The sequence below is a fragment of the Amblyomma maculatum genome, chromosome 1 (assembly GCF_055883805.1).
Source record: "Amblyomma maculatum isolate TAMU_Amacu chromosome 1, ASM5588380v1, whole genome shotgun sequence".
Classification (NCBI taxonomy): domain Eukaryota; kingdom Metazoa; phylum Arthropoda; class Arachnida; order Ixodida; family Ixodidae; genus Amblyomma; species Amblyomma maculatum.
The window spans coordinates 177,084,587-177,105,026 of record NC_139344.1 but is presented as its reverse complement, the minus strand read 5'-3'; the positions used below and the strand labels follow the sequence as shown (position 1 = coordinate 177,105,026).

The 20,440-nt window shown below is 51.1% G+C and overlaps 1 pseudogene; it reads right to left on the bottom strand.

Moving 5' to 3' along the window:
- The window catches only part of LOC146204963 (uncharacterized), a 193,706-nt pseudogene extending 184,268 nt beyond the window's left edge, over positions 1-9,438 (bottom strand).
- Positions 9,439-20,440: the final 11,002 nt, after the last annotated feature.

Below are 20,440 nucleotides of genomic sequence, written 5' to 3'. Positions count from 1 at the left end.
CGGGGCATGCTCGTGACAGCGAGGGGTCGGTATTCCTGAAGATTGTGAGCGGCACCTCCTCGCTTTCGAATAAGCGCAACTCGGTCCCGACAGCAGTCTTCTGGAATGGGGGCCCCGTTGATGATGTCAGCCAGCAAGACAGCAAGCTGCACCCTTGAGTCCGCGCTGAGACATCACTAAGCGAGCTGGCACGCCGTCCGGTCTGGTGGCTGTTTTGTTGCTGAGGTGGTGGTGGTACAAACTTTATTCAATGAAGACCAAAAAAAAAATAACTAAATTATGTTGCTGCCGTTCCGTGGGTGGCCTTCCGGCTGCTGGTCGTGGCCTCCAGGTCAAGCCTAGTGGCGACTTCCGCTGCCCAGGTCGTAAGCCGCTGTTGAATATGCGGCTCCGAGCTGGCCAAAGCAGCCTCCCACAGCTGCGGGCTATTTATTTGCCAGGAGACGGGGGGAAAGTGCGCTGGACAAGAGCAAAGAATGTGAGCATAGTCTGCTCGGGGAGAGCTGCAAAGCGTGCATTGGGGCGAGAAGGCACCGGGGTAAATAAGGGCAAGGCGCGCAGGGGAGAGGAAAGTGTGGGCCTGTAAATGGTGCCACGTATTCTGTTCAATTTTAGATAGGGACTTGTGAGGGGGAGGGAGGGATAATCGGGAGTTGCGGTAGTGGAGGGTGATGTCATGGAAGGTGAGGAGGGAGTCACGCGTGTCCATCCCGGGGTGGAGGGGGCCAGCTCGGTCGGTCATCTCGCGAGCGATAGAATTTGCCGCCTCATTTCCAGGGTGCCCCGCGTGAGCCGGAACCCAAAAGAGTTGGATAGATCGGGAAGGGGGGGAGGAGTGCTTAAGGATATTGAGCGCAGGGGAAGAGATTCTACCCTTTGCAAAGTTGTGGACTGCGGTCCTAGAGTCGCTAAATATGAAAAGGGCTGGTGTGCAGGCAATGGCGACGGCGATGGCTGCTTCCTCTGCGGCAGTGGAAATGAGAGCATGGATAGTGGCGACGGAGAGGGGGGTTTGTGTATTAGAAACAGTGGCCAGGGCATAGGCGGGATGCGAGAGGTAGGGTGCCGCATCAACATACACGGCGTCAGACCGTGTACCGTACTGGCACCAGAGGTTGGAGGCGCGGGCAGATCGGCGAGCGGCATGATGCTCAGGGTGCATGTTCTTGGGAAGGGGCTTGACAGTGAGCATGGAGAAGAGGGAGCTGGGCAAGGGATGGCTGACACAGACAGGGATCAAGCGAAGGGAAGTATGAAGAGCTCTGCCAGGGGTGGTGCGAGATAAACGATCGAGTTGTGCCACGCGATGGGCCTCCACAAGTTCTGAAAGAGTATTGTGGACGCCCATCGCCAGTAGACGAGAAGTGGGGGTGGAAGTGGGAAGCCCGAGAGCCGACTTATAGGTTTGGCGGATGAGACAGTTGACCTTGTCTTCCTCGGCACGAGACAGAAAGAGGTAGGGAAGGGAGTAGACAAGGCGCCTTAGCAGAAAGGCCTGAACAAGACGGCGGAGGTCGTGCTCGCGCATGCCATAGTGTCGGTTAGCGACCCGTCGGATCAGCCGTACCGTCTGCTGGACGGTGGTAGTAAGGCGGGAAAGGTCAGTAGTGTGTTTGCCATTGGATTGGAGAAAGAGACCGAGAATACGGATGCAAGAGACAGAAGGGATGGAATGTCCGTCGATAGTGACGTTAAGGTTAGGAGATGAGGTTGGAACTATGCCTCGAGCCAGGAGGAGCAGGAGCTCCGACTTGGACGGGGAACAAGCTAGCCCGACCGTGCGAGCATAATCGGCGACCGTTTTAGCGCCCGCCTGGAGTGCGGCTTCCATCTCTCCAAGATTGCCAGTAGTCACCCAGAGGGTGATATCATTAGCGTAGAAAGCATGGGAAAGGTTAGGAATGGTAGCTAGAGCACGTGCCATAGGGAAAAGGGTGATGTTGAAGAGAAGGGGAGAGAAAACAGATCCCCGGGGGGTACCTCAATTTCCAAGAGGGAAAGCGGGAGAGGAGAGGGTGCCGAATGAGATCTCAGCCGTGCGATGGGCAAGGAAAGCCTTGATGTAACCATGGATCCGGGAACCCACGTTAAGGGTAGAAAGGGCGTCTAGGATGGCGGTATGGAAGACATTGTCAAATGCTTTCTTCAAGTCCAGTGCCATGATCGCGCGAGTGCGCTTGGCGTGAAGAGGGTGAAGGACCTCTTCGGAGAGCTGGAGCATGACATCCTGTGTAGAGAGGGATGGCGAAAGCCGAACATCAAATCGGGGAAAAGATGGTTGTCCTCGAGGAAGCTCTGCAAGCGGTCTAGAACGACGTGCTCAAAGAGCTTACCGAGACAAGAGGTGAGGGAATAGGATGGAGATTTTGAATGTCTATGGGCAGAGGTGGGCATTTGACCTCAAAAACCTCGACCTCTCCTCAAACTCAAAAAATATTTGGCCACCTCACTCAACCTCAACCTCATAAATTGAGGTTGAGGTCCCCCAGGCGACCTCACCTCACTTTTCAGGTGACCACTGGTGACCTCGCTCAACCTCACCTCAAATTCAAAATGTGAGGTTGAGGTCGGGCGCTCGACCTCAAAAAAAAAAAAAGAATGATTAAATTAAACCGTAACTTAAGGCAAATATACATTTCTTGGTAATCCTGAGATATATAGGCTAGCCAGAATTTCGTCGTATGAAGACTGTATTTTGCTCTTAATTTTATACAACAATTAATATCCCGGATAAAAGCAGAAAAACTTCAGGGACTACATGTCCAACTCTGCACTAAAGTGGCAATCCTCTCCCCCTCCTCGCCTACCCTTTTGTGGTCGGTTTCATTCTAAGGCCTACATGGGTACCACGTTACTACGCATAGGCCCATAAGGTGATACAAAGAGTTTATCCCATCCGACCCGCGTGAATAAGATTAGTCTTAGAAATAAAACAAGCCAGTTCTTCCTATATACTGAAAAGACAAATGCTGTTAACCCTAGTGACGATGACAACAATGACGATATGCTCTTTTTCTTAATTCTAAAACAAAATTGATGATTGCCAAGCTTTTTTTAAATACACTATACATTGTCTTGTGACCGAATACATTAAATTAGGAAAAAAAATAGGAATGCAGTCGTGCCTCGTTAGTATGGACGCTTTGGTTTCCGACCAAAACTGTCCATACAGCGAGTCATCCATAATAACAAGTCATGAATAAAAACAAAAAGTATGCAATTGAGATAACATTTATAATTAATGGCTGCTGTATTAATTAAATTTGTAATTAAAATCAGCCGAGCTGTTGATGCTACCCCCTTCTCCACGAATCCGTCGACCCGAAACGTCATGTCTGTTCTTAAACCTTGTCAACCATCCTCTTGAGTAGCTGAAGTCAGTAATCCCTAGACAGAACATAGAATAATATTTCTCAGTAAACATCACCTTGTTTTACTGAACAAAGATTCCGTAAGTCATCACAGGTAAAACCTGTTGCCGAGGCAGCGCGTCTTCTCTTGAATCATTTCATCGCTCACGACAGCACCATTCGCGCGCATTGCCGAATAACATTAACAAGGCTGACTCCATTTCTTCGAACTGTGCTGGGCGCTGTCTATTGTGGCTTACGCTGTGATGCCGACGTTGAGCCATTTATCGGAGTCCTGTAGTATAGATGCTACCGTGGACCTGGCGAGGCTGCGCTCTAGTTGAACTTGGGTCCAGTCCCTCGCGGCTTGGATTGACTGAGATGGCTTTTGCCGCTTGTATTCACAGATTTCCCGCTTCGCGCCTAAGTTCAGCTCCGTTCTTTTGTTGCGTTTAACTCCCGCCATGCCAAAAGTCAGAATAAAGTTGAGGGTTACAGGCTCCTGATTTTTTACTCTTTTTGCCTAGTTAACTTCCCTGACATTCCGTTCTTCTGATTCTCTCTTTTTTGCCTTGTCCTGTTTCTGTAAGGAAGCGAGGGAGTCAAGTTGGCAGGCTACTATACAGAGGGCTATCGAACAGCCCTTTCCTGTGTCGTTTGTATGTGTTCCTATGAAACAAACACTGCAAGCTGAAGTACAGTTTAGAACGACTGCCAGCCGACTACGAAGAGCTCGGACCTTGTCAAGGCCGCATCGTTGACTCAAGGCGAAGCCGACATGCGGACCGCCCGGGGTGCAAGATGTGGCAGTTCGGCAGCGCAACAATGACGAAAACCAGGAGCATGAGAAGGAAGGGCGTCCAGGACGGGACGCCCGGTCCTGGTTGCGTGCTCGCCGGCCTTTCTTTTGTCTGTCTACTTCGTGAGTGTGCCTTAACCCTGACCGAAAAGCGTTAACGGCTTCATGGAACACACTTTGTGTTCTGGGATAGAAAAACTTGTCCCCCCCCCCCCCCCCCCCCTTTTGGCGCTTGTCTTTCTTCCTATTATTTCTTTCTTACGTTTTTACCGGCTTCTCTGTTCACGTTCAGCAGAATTTATTGCAAACACGTTGCTGTTTTCCGACTGCGGCCTCTCACTGCGGCGCTGCCGCTGCACCCAGAAATCTCCCGGTTGCCTCCTTTCGGGGTCTTTCTTAGTTAGCTGACCCTCGGTTTGCTGTGTTCGATCCCTGCCTTCCGCCCTCCTTTTCTCCTCCTCCTCCCTTCCTTTCCGCTCTGGCGCCCCCCCCCCCCCCCCCCCCCTTCCCCCTTTAAAATGACGACAAGCCCGCTTTGGTTCTTTCCAACTCCACAGGACTCGTTCAGGCATCTGACCGTATCGGCTGTCGCATAGGTTCCCGGCCTGCGCACCCTTCTTTAACTTGCGTTCGGACTCCCCGGCTTTTTTCAAACGATGTCCATATTAACGAGACAAAAATAAATGGGCCGAGTGGGCCGTGTGCATTCTTTCCCTGTCCATTGTTCAGACAGCGAGTTTCTATATTAACGAGGCATAAATACATTGAAAAAGTTCCGCCCCCAGAAAAGCTGTCCATAATTCTGGTCGTCCGTATTAACGGATGTCATATTAATGGGACACGAATTTTCCATGACAGCCCCTCATGAAACGACTTGTCCTAAAGACTTAATCCCCAACAAAACAAACAAAAGAGGAAAAGACAGCAACACACCAAATAGTCATAAAACTCGGCCAACGCCGAGTAAACAAATGTAAGTTCAGAAAATTTCGAAGAGGAATGCTGTTTATGCTATGAGGTCCCAACCGGCCACTCCTAGGTGTTCGTCTATAATTCTGTGATCCCGTGGCGTATTGCAAGAATTGGCGAAATTGCTTCTTCGAGCATCACGCTTACATTAAAAGATTACAGAGGTCGGAACTACTAGGAAAGAGGGTTAAACGTGAGCCACTTTGCTGCCGCGAACATCGGCTCACCCGTCAAATTTCGGCCGAGCAAAATGTCCAACTCCCACTTGCCTAAAATAAATAAATAAACAAACAAACATTTGTACGTCCGAACAGAATACTGGTTACCATTTCGCCGACAAGTCTGAGACGAGCTTCTTTGTGGTATTCACTTGTTTTCCTTTGAAGACTGAACTAATAAATCGCATGGTGGTGTCTCCGAAGCTGCTTCGCCGCGTGCACCGTAGGTGAATCTAGAGAAACCGTTTCCCTGTTAGTGTCGTATAGTTACAGCACATAAACGTAAAATAAAGACAAGAACAACAGAAAGGAGGCGAGCAAGCAGCCCGGAAGGACCGCGCTCCCTCCTGTGCACGCGCTCCTCCCTTCGCGGTCCGTCTCCATGCAGGCACCTGGTTTTGAGCATGCGGGGAATGGCGAACTGTCGCCAATACACACCAAAGGCAGTGGCACCACGGATCACTGTGAGTTATGTGCTTTGCGCGCTCTTGGCTCTTGGGTGTTCGAGCCGGCGGCAAGCATCGGCACAAACAAGTCAGAGGAAACGGGGGTGGCGGGCGGGGGGCACGAGGAGTTCGTGAAGTAAAAAAAAAATATCTCCTTCCAAGAAGACCAGAAGGAAGCGTCCTCGGGCTGCGGACATTACGGTGGAATACCGAAAGCTGAGCAGGGGCTGCTGCATCCGGTCGTCCAAATGGGGGGTAACCGAACACCATGAGTCGGCAGGCACACCGCGGCAGTACGCTCGAACTCCGCGTCAAAAGGGGCGCTATTCGAAGTAAGCCGCGGCAACAGCAAAAAGCCTGGACCTCACAATTTTGACCTCACGCAATGACGACCTCACTCAACCTCAACCTCACGCGTGAGGTTGAGGTCCAATTTCGTGACCTCACTCAAAAAATTTCAAGCTGTCACCGACCTCACCTCACTCCGTGAGGTTGAGGTCATTTTGAGGTTGAGGTCGACCTTATGAGGTTGCCCACCTCTGTCTATGGGTTTGCCAGGCTTAGGGACGAAGGTTACCTTAGCGTGGGTCTACTCAGAAGACAGAGTGCCTTCGTGCCAATGTTTGTTAAAGAGGTCCATAATGGCCTCTAGGGATGATGTGTCCAGGTTACGGAGGGCCTTGTTAGAAATTCGGTCTGCTCCTGGTGCAGAACTGGTGCAGAGCTTATGTAGCGCCGCACAAACCTCCCCCAAAGTGATATCTGCATCGAGCGCAGAATTAATGGTGCCGATGTAGGAAGGGAGGGAGGACGGAGGGGAAGTGCAGAGATAGCGATCTCGGAGTGGAAGAATGAAATCGGAATCGGATAGCAGTGAAGATTGTAGGAGGCGCGTCACACCCCTGCGTTGCGTGGCCTTGGCATGCGACGGGTCAAGGAGGACACGTAGGAGCGCCGACGTATCCCTCAGCCCGAGGTTACCGGCCATGCGGTCGCAGGTCTGGCCCCACTGCTGCCTGGTGAGGAATGAGCAGTGCTCCTCAATTTCTATACCCAGGCGGGCAAGGCGGAGGCGTAGTGAACGGTTGTGTTTTTGTGAAAGACAGCGGCGGTGCAGGGAATGATGCGCCTCCCATAGGTGAAGGAGGCGGCTGTTAGCCGTGGAGGAGTGAGGAGGGGTAGGGACGGTAGAGGTGGCGGATGAAACATCTTTGAGCAAGGTGGCAGTCCATTGAGAAAGGTCTGAGATGGAGGTGGGGGCATGTTGCCGTGACTGGCGGAACCGATCCCAGTCGACTACCTGGCTCAGACGCTGGCGGGAGGATAGGGTAGGAAGAGAGAAAGAGATGGACAGGATATAGTGGTCGCTGCCAAGAAAGACCCAGGTGTTTGCCCACGCTGCGTCTAAGACGTTTTTGCAGATGGAAAGGTCCGGATTAGTGTTGCGTTGGACGCTGGAGCCGATGCGGGATGGGTCAGAAAAATCATTAAGGACGGATAACTGTTCGTTCTGGACGAATGTCCACAGCGCGAGACCTTTCCTACAGTTCCTGGGGTAACCCCAGCTGATGTGATGTGCATTGAAATCCCCAAGAATGGGGAGCGCGTTGCGATGTGCGCGAGAAAGGGCTTTGCGTAGAAGGAGGAGGAGAGAAGCTGAAGGTGTGCGAGGAGGGCTGTAGGCATTAAGAACATTGAGACTGGCATCCTGTCGCCGCCGGGGGAGGAGTTCTAGGAAAAGGTGCGTGCACTCTGGAACGTCGAGAGGATGCTCTATCGCCGTGTAGTTGCGGTGAACCAGAGTGGCGATGTTCGGGGGGGATGCGGAAGGAGGATGGAAAGCAGTGAAGTCGCGCAGCTTAACTGGGGAGAAATTTTCTTGGAGGGCGATTAAAGCGGGAAGGTCGGATGGAGGGATGTTCTGGAGGTGGAGCTGCAGCGCGTTCCGCTTTCCGCGGAAACCACGGCAGTTCCACTGCCAGAAATTAAGGCGTGAGGGGTGTCTGGCCATCACGAGGCCTGGGTGCCCCTGCTGGTGCAGGGGGATTGGGATATGAGGAGGAGGGGAGGAGGGATGACACCATTAGGGTCGTCTGGGCAAGTTCGGCTTCGTGGGCACTCTGGCGGGCCTCAATTCTGGCTATGCGTTCGTTAATTTGCTCCATCCATTTCTTCGTGTCGGTACGCAGGGCAGAAATTGCGGCCATGAGGCGTTGCTCATGGGCGTCAAGAAACGAGGCTGTGTGGCGGATGACGGCCTCCACCTCCGGGGTGGATGTGGACTTGTTGGTGGATCGTCTCTTTTGTGGAGGGCTGCGGGAAGGGGAGGTGGCGCGGGAAGAAGAATTGGAGGAGATGGTCATGGGGGCGGAAAGGAGCGGCGGGGGCTTTGGAGTGACAGGTGGTGGGGGGCATTGTGGAGAAGGGGTGGGAAGTTGAGGGTGCCCCAACAACGCCTGCAGCTGTTGTTTTAGCAGGGTAATCTCCCTGTTTTGGACAGCGACTTGAGTTTTGAGCTCTTCTTTTTCGGGGTCGGGGGTGGAAGGCTGAAAGGCCGACTCACCTGGAAAGAAGTCGATGGGGTGTCTTGGCTCGGCAGTGGCGGAAAGGGACGGAGCGGCGGCGGGGGCTGCGTTCTTGGCGGGTCCGGGAGTTGGACCGCTGGCGGAGTCTAGATGGGCGGGAGTCTTCGGTGAAGAGTTTTGATAGCGGTGGGGTGGATGACGTTGGCTTAAGGTTGGAGTTGGTTGGAGAGGGACCGGTCCGCGTGTAGCGAAGTCTACACGGGCGGGACCCCGTGACATGTGTGCCTTGGCACAAGATGCATTTAGGTGTGCAGTCTGGGGGCTCCCGAATCTCGTGCACGGCTCCGCAGCGAGTGCAGCGTCCGGACCTGGGCTGGGTGCATACGTCGGAGCGATGGCCATAGCTCCAACGATTGGTGCAGGCTTCGGCCTTGCGGCGGAAAGGGTGGCAGATAAAAAGGCTGCAGTTGAATACCACGGTGCGGGGTAGTTCTTTTGTGCCGACGAAGGTGATAAGGATGGACCGCGTACGTCCCATCTGTCTTGCATCGACAGTGGCGTAAGTGTTGCTGGGTTCATAGCTTGAAGGTCTGCTATGATCTCCTCTTGGCTCTATTTGTCCACGGCGATGTAGATTACGCCGCGGAGAGCGTTGTCAGGAGCGGCAGCATAAGGGCGCAGGGGGTACGAATTGGTTGCGAGACGCAACTCAGAGGTTCGGACATATAACCGGGTGCGTTGGTCTGAGGGTGAACTGACAGTAAATGAGTTGTTGTATGGGTTGATACGTACGCGATCCTTGGCACGGGTGGTGGCATAGTCAACTTTGGCGATGGCACAAAGTGAGGTCAGGAGGGTCCCATTGGTAGTGGTGCGGAGGTCGAGGCCGCCGCCGGGGCGGAACACGATCTTGTAGTCTTCCTGTGGATATCGAGGCAGGGGGACATGGTGACGCAACCTGGGAGTCTTCAGTGATAGCGGGGGCGCTATGGCGGACTTGAGGGGGCCGCTTTGAGGAGTGGCGTCTCCTCTAGGGTAGGCCGAACACTGGGCCTTAACAATTCGGGTCCAGCGGGGGTCGTCGTCAAATTTTTCTGGAGTGATGGGCGTACCGTCGACTTGGTTCTCCATGTCGACGTCTTCGAGGCTACAGCAGCTGCGGCGATGGCTCAGCGGCCGCAGAGGCGGCGTGAGACGTAGCTCTGCGCTGCGGACGAAGCGGTGCCACGCCAAGCGTTAGGCTTAGCTCGGTTGCTTCGTGGCGGGTCAAAGATGAGGTCCTTGTCAACCGGCGGTCGGTCGGATGAAGGCAAATAAGGTGTCAGGTAAATCCTTACACCTTCACGGGTTTGCTCGCAAAAATGGGTGAGTATCCGAGGCGAAATATGAAAGTCAGGCGCTGAAAAATACGGAACCCATGCGAGGTACGTTCGCACGCGTTCTGAGCTAGGTAGCTCCGCCTTGTTGCTGAGACGAGGCATGACATGATCGACAGTGCGCGAAGAGAAGGCCCAGTGTGGCCGTGTCTCGCTAGGTGTGCTCTGCTCCACCGGATTACTCGTGGATGGGAGGCTTGTGGAGGCCTCACTAGCATTCGTGTCCGCGGAGGCGTACATACGGGCGAAGAACTGAGTGAGGTATGCCTTCACTTCGGTGTCCGGCTGGCCTGTTTGTATATCCGTGAGCTGGACTGGTGGTGGTTGACGTCTGTTCAACCAGCCAACATACAGAATTTTTGCGCGGCAGTCTGCCCTTAAGCTCTTACGGACTGTATGAGTCGGAGGTTGTGGGCAACAAGCCTGGCCTGTACTAGTCTCTGCACCTCGTGTTTTAGAGCGCGGCATTGCTGCCATGCCACCGTGCAAGCCTCAAATTCCGCTTCTTTGAGAGCCCAGCGATTTTCGTGGTTGGCATCTGAAGGCAGGCGAAGGCTGTGTAAGCGCCATTATTCGGAGTTGGCGCGAACGGCCTCAGCGCGCCGCCTTCCCTCGAACACTGCACCCCGAACCACTAACCCCTAATCTAGTTCATTATATCCGTGTATCGTCAGTATCGTGTCCAAAGAGGTTATAAAAAAAACTGCTGGAGCGGAGTCCCCTATACCGACCAATGGGCTGGGGTAAAGCCTGCGGCGGCCATCTTGAGGGGGGCAGGAAGTGGCCTGCCAAGCGCTTGGAAGCGCTGTTCGCGGGCGTTGCCAGTGTGTTTCAAGTTCCTAAAGGATTTTTAAGTTCTGTTGTAATGCCGTGGGCTATCAGGTGGGCCATACCGGACGTCTTAGAATAGATTTGAACCACCCGGATTTTTAAAGATTTCGACGATATCCGAGTAAGCGGAGTTTTTCACTCTACTCAGTGCAAAAGTCGCATCTCAATATCAGTGTCAAACCTTTGAGTGAAGCCGTAGCAACGCTAGTATTCCATATTTGCGTCGATTATGTCGAGTATAATAGCACTGCATTAATTGCAGGTCTTAATAAAACCTAGTAAATTAATTAACTGCTTATGAACTTTGGATTTTATGCGGCATTATCGAGTCATATGTATTTAGATAGCATATGCCGAGTATTATTGCACTGGGCTAATTTAGGTCCTAATTAATTACTGCTAATTAGATAATTGCGAATAAATATTAAAACACATGCAATAGCTACAAGTCGTTGGATAGGTTTTGCCAAGTATAATTGCACTGGAGAACTGATTCATACGACACATGATAAAAATATGGCGCAAAGAGTTCAACGAGCAGGAGGCTTTACTAGGCAAAAGCTTATTCCGCTTGCTCGAGATGGGAAGCTTGGTGGCGAAGAGTTAAAACAAAATACGGGAGAGATGAATGCGTTACCATTACGGTACTTATCTTCTATTATTATTTTCTTGTAGGAATCCTTGCATTTCATTTATCATTTAAGTTTATTCAGTCAAATTTGCTGAAAAACCGTTGAGGAACTTTGACTTGCTCTTCACTGAGTCGCGTTATTTTTATTTTTACGTTCTTTCCGTGACAGCCACCGTATATCCCGCACCTCCTCTCCACTACCTGGGCCTGGGTCCAGACTTTTCGCACTAAAATGCGGAACAAAGCGTTTAAAAATATTTTATTTCAACGTTCTCTCTTCTCGCTGGTCCCCTTTCAATTTCATTGGAGCCCACATTGAAATGTGCTTTAAAAGAGCCCTTATCAGATCTATACTGATAAGACCTGCGTTCTTTCCGCGAGCTGTTAGCGAGGAGAAGCGCGCATGGGGGGGGGGGGGGGGGGGCTTTGAGGACGAGAATGAAAGAGCAATTTTCTTTTCACTGATAAAACTGCTTGGCTTGACAGCAGTCGAAAGCCTTGGTCTTGGTCTAATTAGTTTTTGTTTTACTTACTAGAATTACTCTTGGCATATGTAATGCCCAAAAGTCATTTTCGACTTTATTAGAGAGAGAAAAAAAAAAGTGTCTTTTTGCGCTCACTAATCGTCTTTCATAGACGTCTGGCGCTGCCCATAGGGCGCCATGAAAACTAGTGTGCCTCGATGTTGCCCGCACGCAACCGTTCAGGGTGATGTTACGACCAAGCATCCGCATTTGCGCGCTCTATTGTTCGCCTGTGGGCATGGAAAAGTGCTGTGAATATGTGGTGATGGTCCAATGGCTCTAAGTGAGCCTGTTTCCAGGAATCCTGTTTTGTAAGCCTGTTTTGCTTTGTGGACACTCTGCAAATGCCAAATTGACCCTGCCAAGAGAACGTCTGGAAAAACACCAAGAAACGTCCCCCTGCGGGAAATGCAGGAAGTGCTTTCTTTCTTTTGTTCACCCTTCCAGTCGATAAGCCCTATCGTCCAGTGAGGAATGCCTACTTTCCAAAGGAGACGACAGAGTGACATGTCCGCTGACGTGCAGGACAAGAAAGGAGCATGACGCATACAGCCATTAAGTGATTTCCCAGGAATGCAGGAAAGATTTGCAATTGTCGAAAACGGACAATGCTGGGAGCGGATGCGGCGCCACGTGCACTCGGGTTTCTGAGAAGTAAAACCACTTGTCAGAACCAGCCTGTGGTTTCTTTGCTGAAGAATAGAAATGTACCTCCTCTCCTCGCCGTTCCCAAGCTTTTCCCGCCAACAAGTGATCACGCCCAACGAATGAATGCCGGACCAGTCAGTGCTTCAGACCATCAGTGCAGTGATGTGTTCGATTGGATGCCGATACCTGAGGGGCGTGCCCTGGATTTGGTTGGTCAGCATCTTCAGAGAGGGGCTGGACATAGGGGGTTTTAAGGACGCTGCAGAGCACGAAATGTCGCTCTGGGCCCTGGGTAAACGGCTCATCCAGTCGCTTCTCGCTATGAACTCTTAACGCTTGTCATTTTGCTGATGTACCCTTCTTTTTCATGTAAATATTCTTGTAAATACGTTTTCTCAAAGTGCCAGTAAACCTGCTTGTACATATTTTACCAACTTCGAAGATTCAGTCCTTCTTCAACCCCGAGTCTCTGCACGCTACCAAGTGAAGGCCGGGTCGACGTAGCCCCAGCGTCACGACAACTGGTGGCAGCGGTGGGGTAAAGCCCCAACACTGGTGACCAGCGTTGGGATCTGGATCTACAAGCTACAACATCTGGTGATTCGAGGTGGATCAGAATCTACAAGCCACAACATCTTGTGATCGGAGGTGGCATCTCAAGCAACAAGCAGGAGCAACAATCGGCCAACAAGAAAGCAGCTCGGAACATCGATCGCATGTGTGGGTGAGTGCTTGGCTTTTCTTCTGATGTGGACCAGGTTCTAGAACAGGGTTAGATTTTAGAACTGGTAAAGAGAGTGTGGAAACGCCTTTAGGTTTGGTAGTTTGCACAGTTGTTTTGGAAGTAGCCGACACTCGGAGCGATCATGGACCTACAAAAGCTGCAGAAACCGGACCTGTTGCTGTTGTGTGAGGAATTGGGAATTGATACAAGTGGTTTGGCACGAAAACCCTTGATTATAAAGGCAATCACTGATCTGGGAACCGATGATGAGGAGCTCAGTGAAGCATGGAACCTCATCGGTCAAAAAAAGGAGCAGCTCAGACAGCAGAAAGAGCGGGAAAAAGAGGAAAAGGAGCGGGAAAAAGAGGAAAAGGAGCGCGAACGTGAGTGGGAAAAAGAGGAAAAGAAGCGTGAAAGAGAAGAAAAAAAGCTGGACCAAGAAATTGAGCTCCGGAAATTAGAACTAGAGTTGAGCAAGAGGTCGGGCAATTCTCCCCAGCTAGCGGTACCTCTTCTCAACAAGGAGGCAGATTTCAAGATGTCAAAGTACATGCAGCCATATGTGATATTAGGGGATATCGGTCTGTATTTGGCTAACTTTGAGCGAACTTGCGAAAAACTGTCCTTCCAGCGAGACACTTGGTCTCAGAGATTATTGACGGTTCTGCCCTGCGAGGCAGCGGAGGTTGTCGCGCGGCTAAGCAAGGAGGACGCGGACAACTACGAGAAGGTCAAAGCTTGCCTTCTGAGAAAGTATAGGCTTAGCGCCGAGGCGTTCAGACAACGTTTTCGGAACGCTACTAAGTCCAGGGACGAGAGTTACCCTGAATTCCTGTACAATTTAAGAGTTAATTTGGGCGAGTGGCTAAAGAGCACTGATTCCTACAGTGATAGGGACGCTGTAGTCGAGCGAATTCTTTTGGAGCAGTTTTATAACTGCCTCCCAGAAAAAGAAAGAAATTGGTTACAGGACCGAGGCGAAATTAAGTCGGCAACTGAAGCTGCCGAACTTATTGAGGAGTATGCTTCGCGCCGACAATTCAGTAACCCAGCAGTGGATAGGCCCCGCAATCCCAAGTTCAGTGTGAATAACCGTCAGGAAAAGCACTTTGCTAGAGTTGGAAACGAAGAAATGAAGGTTTCTTCAGGCAAACTCCCTAGAAAGGACGGCAGTGAGAAAAGGGGGGAAGTGACCAACGCGCAGAACACAAAGAATAAGCTTGAGGCTAGGAAGCCGCTCACATGCTTTAGGTGTAATGAGCAGGGTCACATTGCCGTCAACTGCCGGAAAGAAAAGATTGCTTTCTCGTATGTCAGTGACTGCGATGAAAATATGCAGCTTTTAGAACCCTACCTGCATGACCTAGTAGTCAACGGGAAGCCTTGCAAGGTACTGCGCGATTCGGCCGCAACGATGGATGTTGTCCATCCGGCGTATGTGTCGCCCTCCGACTATACAGGACAGTGTGCGTGGATCCGCCAGGTAGTGGAGGAACAGAGTGTGTGCTTGCCAATCGCGAACGTGATCATCGAGGGCCCTTTCGGCAAGTTGACAATCGAGGCTGCCGTTTCAGGAAAGCTTCCCAAGTGCTATCCGTATTTGTTCTCCAACAAATCGGACATGCTACTGCGAAAGAGGGGCATCCTTTTCGGATACAGAGTTGTGCAAGCCTTAACACGTTCAAAGGCGCGAGAACTAGCTACACTGCTCATTCCAGAAGAATCCACAGCGGAGGAAACGGCAGCTAAAACAGTGGTAGATGCGGAAGATAGCAGGTCAGAAAACTTTGAGAGCGAGGCATCTCAGATAAGTCTTGAAAGTGAGCTTGATGAGACGCGGAATGAGGACGTTCTTGAGAGTAACCTCTTGCCGCCAGGGTCTAGTAATCTCACGAGACTTTTAAGTGGAACTCGAGAGGACTTAGCTATGGAGCAAGCCAATGATCCCAAGATACAGGAGATAAGAGAGCGCCACCGCGCCACTAAGACAGCAAAGAACATTTCTTTTGAGATGAGAAAGGGAGTGCTGTATCGCTTATTCAAGGATAAGCGCGGAGTAGAGCGGGACCAATTAGTCGTTCCCCAAAAGTACCGCGGAGACTTACTGCGACTTTCCCATGGCAGCTCGTGGTCATGTCACCTTGGAATAAGGAAAACAAAGCAGAGGCTGTTGCAAGAATACTATTGGCCTGGATGTTTTAAGGACACGGAAAATTTTGTACGATCATGCGACACGTGCCAGCGGGTTGGAAAGGCGCAAGATAAGTGGAAAGCTCCGATGGTGTTAGTACCAATCATTACCGAGCCGTTTCACCGGTTAGTAATAGATGTAGTTGGGCCACTTCCTGTGACAGAGTCAGGGTACCGTTATATCCTCACTATGTTATGCCCAGCCACAAAGTTTCCAGAGGCTGTTCCGCTGCGCGAGGTGACGTCCGAGAGTGTAGTGGATTCGCTGCTGTCAGTGTTTGCACGAGTTGGATTCCCTTTTGAGGTCCAAAGTGATCAGGGTAGCGTTTTCACGAGTGTCCTCACCACCTCATTTCTTGAGCGATGCGGCATTAAGGTAGTGCATAGCTCGATCCATCATCCGCAGAGCAACAGCGTAGAAAGATGGCACTCTGTTCTCAAACGAGTCCTGAGGGGACTGTGCTATGAAAACAAGCGCGAATGGGATACCTGCCTGCCTGCAGCGCTTTTCGCTTTGCGGTCAGTGCCGCACGAATCCACTGGATTTAGCCCAGCCGAGTTGGTGCACGGAAGCTCACTGCGCTCACCTTTGCGAATGGTGCGCGAAGCCTGGGAGGGGCGCGGAGAAGACCCAACAGTAGTAGAATTCATTCTGAACCTCTTGAATCGCTTACATAACACTAAGGAACTCGTTGAGGCCAGCATGAAGTCAGCCCAGGCTCGTTCCAAGGTGTACTATGATAAGACAGCCCGTCAAAGGACGTTTTGTATCGGGGACCAGGTGATGTTGCTGAGAAGTTCAAGGCAGAATAAGCTCGAAGTACAGTGGGAAGGACCGGCTGAAGTCGTTGCAAAGCTTTCTAACACTAACTACGCAGTGAAAATTCCCGGTAGGCGTAAAGAAGTGCGCATTTATCATTGCAATCTTATGAAGCCTTATGTGCAGAGGGAAGCCGTGGTAAATCTAACGTTAAACCTTCCCGAGGAGATGGGGGACAACTTGATTTGCCTCAGCGGAAAAGGAAGCAACGCTCAGGAGCTTCTCAAAAAGACGGAGCAGAGAGGAGAACTAAAGAAATCCCAGCTGTCCGATCTGGGCGAGATAATAACAGAGTTTGAGGCCTGCTTCGTGGACAGGCCAGGCAGAACTGATTTGACTGAGCACGATATTGAGCTGACTTCAGACGTGCCAGTGCGATCAAGGTGCTACCGATTTTCTCCAAGGCAAAGAGAAATTCTGGATAGGGAAGTAACTCGCATGCTGGAATTGGGAGTAATAAAACCCTCGGAAAGCGATTATGCTTCGCCTATGATCTTAGTAGAAGCTCCAGGTAAAGACCCTAGGCCTGTGGTAGACTACCGAAAGCTAAATTCTCTCACCAGGGATCAAGTGTATCCTATTCCGAATATTGAGGAGAGAGTAGAACAGGTCAGTAGAGCGGCATATGTGACTACGCTGGACCTTACTCGAGGATACTGGCAAGTACCGCTCACTGAACGCGCCAGCAGATACGCGGCTTTCGTCACTCCGACGGGCAGCTACCAGCCAACAATGATGAGTTTCGGGCTCAAAAATGCTCCATTTTGTTTTTCCCGACTCATGGATAGGGTTTTAAAGGGGTGTGAAACATTCGCGGTGCCTTATTTAGACGACATTGCGGTTTTTTCCGACTCATGGGCGGACCATATGGTACATCTAAGAGCTGTACTGAGCCTTTTGCGTCAAGCTGGACTAACCGTAAAGGCCGAGAAATATTGCCTGGCAAGGGCGACCGTGGACTACTTGGGTCACAATGTAGGTCAAGGTTTCAGGAAACCCAGCGAGATTAAGATTTCTGCGGTAGCAGACTACCCGCGGCCGAGCACGAAGACGGAAATTCGGGCATTCTTAGGGCTGACGGGATACTACAACCACTACATCCCTCACTATTCATCTTTGGCTAGCCCTCTGACCGACGCTCTCCGCAAGACAGAACCGACAAATGTAGTCTGGGACGAACAAAAGGAAGCCTCCTTCGTAAACCTGAAGGCTGTGCTGATTAGCCGTCCGGTATTGCGAGCTCCAGACTATGACCGAGAATTCACGGTCCAGTGTGATGCCAGTGATCGAGGGCTAGGTGCTGTTCTCTCCCAGAGAGATGACGACGGTAATGAGCACCCCGTGCTCTACCTGAGCAGAAAACTGAGTTCTAGAGAGAGGGCTTATTGCGCGTCAGAGAAAGAGTGCGCTTGCATTGTATGGGCCATTCAAAAATTGCAGTGCTATCTTGGAGGGGCCAAATTCACCGTAGAGACGGACCATTGTCCCCTGGCTTGGCTGCAAACTGCGACATCGAAGAACAGTCGCCTTCTTAGGTGGAGCTTGATTTTACAGCAGTACAATTTTGAAATAAGATACAAAAAGGGGAAGTTAAATGGGAATGCGGACGCGCTTAGCCGCTCTTTCTAAGCGGTCCGAGATGTTCCTCACCATGTATCCAAATTGATAATCAGGTTTTTTTTTTTTTTCGTGCGCTTGTATATGTGTGGCTATGTAAAGCAGCACGTTTGGTTTTCTAGGAATACGTGGGTCCTGAACGTCTTGAGAGTGGGCTTTTCTCGAACAACAATGGCAGTTTTCTTTTAACCTGGTCTCTTCAGACGGGAGCCGAGTGCTTGCTTCGACATGTGGTTGAGTTTCAGACAGCTCGAGCAATTTGGCCTACAACAATCAAGACAACGCGACAAGCAACAGCGAGCTTCAAGCGTTCACGTGCAGGCCATTAAGTCGTCTCTTCATGCAGCAGCTGGGACTGCTGCCCTCCGAGACTCTTCTGGCGGGGGAGGAGGCTGTTACGACCAAGCATCCGCATTTGCGCGCTCTATTGTTCGCCTGTGGGCATGGAAAAGTGCTGTGAATATGTGGTGATGGTCCAATGGCTCTAAGTGAGCCTGTTTCCAGGAATCCTGTTTTGTAAGCCTGTTTTGCTTTGTGGACACTCTGCAAATGCCAAATTGACCCTGCCAAGAGAACGTCTGGAAAAACACCAAGAAACGTCCCCCTGCGGGAAATGCAGGAAGTGCTTTCTTTCTTTTGTTCACCCTTCCAGTCGATAAGCCCTATCGTCCAGTGAGGAATGCCTACTTTCCAAAGGAGACGACAGAGTGACATGTCCGCTGACGTGCAGGACAAGAAAGGAGCATGACGCATACAGCCATTAAGTGATTTCCCAGGAATGCAGGAAAGATTTGCAATTGTCGAAAACGGACAATGCTGGGAGCGGATGCGGCGCCACGTGCACTCGGGTTTCTGAGAAGTAAAACCACTTGTCAGAACCAGCCTGTGGTTTCTTTGCTGAAGAATAGAAATGTACCTCCTCTCCTCGCCGTTCCCAAGCTTTTCCCGCCAACAAGTGATCACGCCCAACGAATGAATGCCGGACCAGTCAGTGCTTCAGACCATCAGTGCAGTGATGTGTTCGATTGGATGCCGATACCTGAGGGGCGTGCCCTGGATTTGGTTGGTCAGCATCTTCAGAGAGGGGCTGGACATAGGGGGTTTTAAGGACGCTGCAGAGCACGAAATGTCGCTCTGGGCCCTGGGTAAACGGCTCATCCAGTCGCTTCTCGCTATGAACTCTTAACGCTTGTCATTTTGCTGATGTACCCTTCTTTTTCATGTAAATATTCTTGTAAATACGTTTTCTCAAAGTGCCAGTAAACCTGCTTGTACATATTTTACCAACTTCGAAGATTCAGTCCTTCTTCAACCCCGAGTCTCTGCACGCTACCAAGTGAAGGCCGGGTCGACGTAGCCCCAGCGTCACGACAGTGATGACACGCTTTGTAGCTTATCGCGCCGCCGCTACCCTGACGCGGCTTCATTTTGTTTTAAGCGGCTCTTCGTGCGGCCGTCCCTGCTACGCTCGTCCCTGCAGCCCTTAAAACCAAAATGGCGGCGCCGCCGCGGTGCTGTCATCACACTGAACGGCGGCGCGAGGGAAACATCGAGGCACCCTAGAAAACTGTGCTAAAAAGCGCCGTCTAGACGTATGCTGGGTTGTACAAATCCCTGGCGTCTGCATCCGAATGCATGCAGTCGGTATGGATCCACGGCTTTAAATTGTGTTATATACGAATTACAAAAAATCGAAGGCGCTGAATATGTTTCCAGGGTTGTCACGATGTGAAAAAGGCAATAAATAAACCAACGTCAGGCATTATACGACGTGCAGTAATTGGAGACGAAGCCTCGGCGCGTTGCCAGTTGATATAGCCAGGCGATCGTTTGTCGCTCGAATTTGTGGAGCAGCTTTACATGCAACTAGCTTAAAGGGCCACTGTCCAGGGAAGGACCTTTTAAGCGAAGGAGCCCAGTGTTTCGATCAGGTACCGGAGATAGTCTGTGCAAAATGCTGCAGTGACACACGCGCCGCAAAGCAACGAAAATACAAACCAAAGCTCTCTCCTGCTTTCCTTCGGGAAGCCAGCTTTCCCGTTCCCTGCGCTGGCCCTTCGAGCCGCAGCTATGACGTATTTGTCGACAACGACGTCATTGGTCCGTCTCGCTGTCTGAGGGTGAAGGATGGGTGTCTACCGCTCGCTGCGCGCTTTTCGCTCGCCACGGCCAGACTGAATCCAGCGGCCCGCGCTCCCTCGCTCGTTTCTTTCTTCTTTTTTTTTTTTTTTTTCGCGCACGCGGAGTGACACGCGGAGGAGGAAGGGGAATTTGTTTTGCGGAGGCTAGACGATCTCGGGCAGGAGAGTGAAAAACCTTTGCGAGGGAACGGAAAGAGAGAAGCACGACAGAATCGGGTGATTGCGGTGGCTGTAACTGCGCTATTAGTTACTCTTTTCAAAACCATTTTTCGGCCTTGCGTTCTGGGGGCGAATTCTCACAGTCACCGGGGAAGAAAATATTTTCGACCGGAGGGTGGACAGTGGGCCTTTAAGCCACATGGATATGCAGCGTAAATAACCCTTCTGAGCCACAGTCTTTCGGATAGGTACCTACGTACCAATGCAAGCTTGTGCCTGAACTTGTAAGTTGATCCTGCACTGGTTCTGCTTTTTATGCCCCGTTTAAATGATAAGTCGCGCTCGTAAGGCTTGGAAATAGAGTACACGTACCGGAAAGTCACACAGAAAGCTGAAGCTGGGACTGCAGAAACGTTCGAATTATGCCACGGCAGGAGTTTCGGTGTTCGTCGTAAGGCACAGATATCAGTTA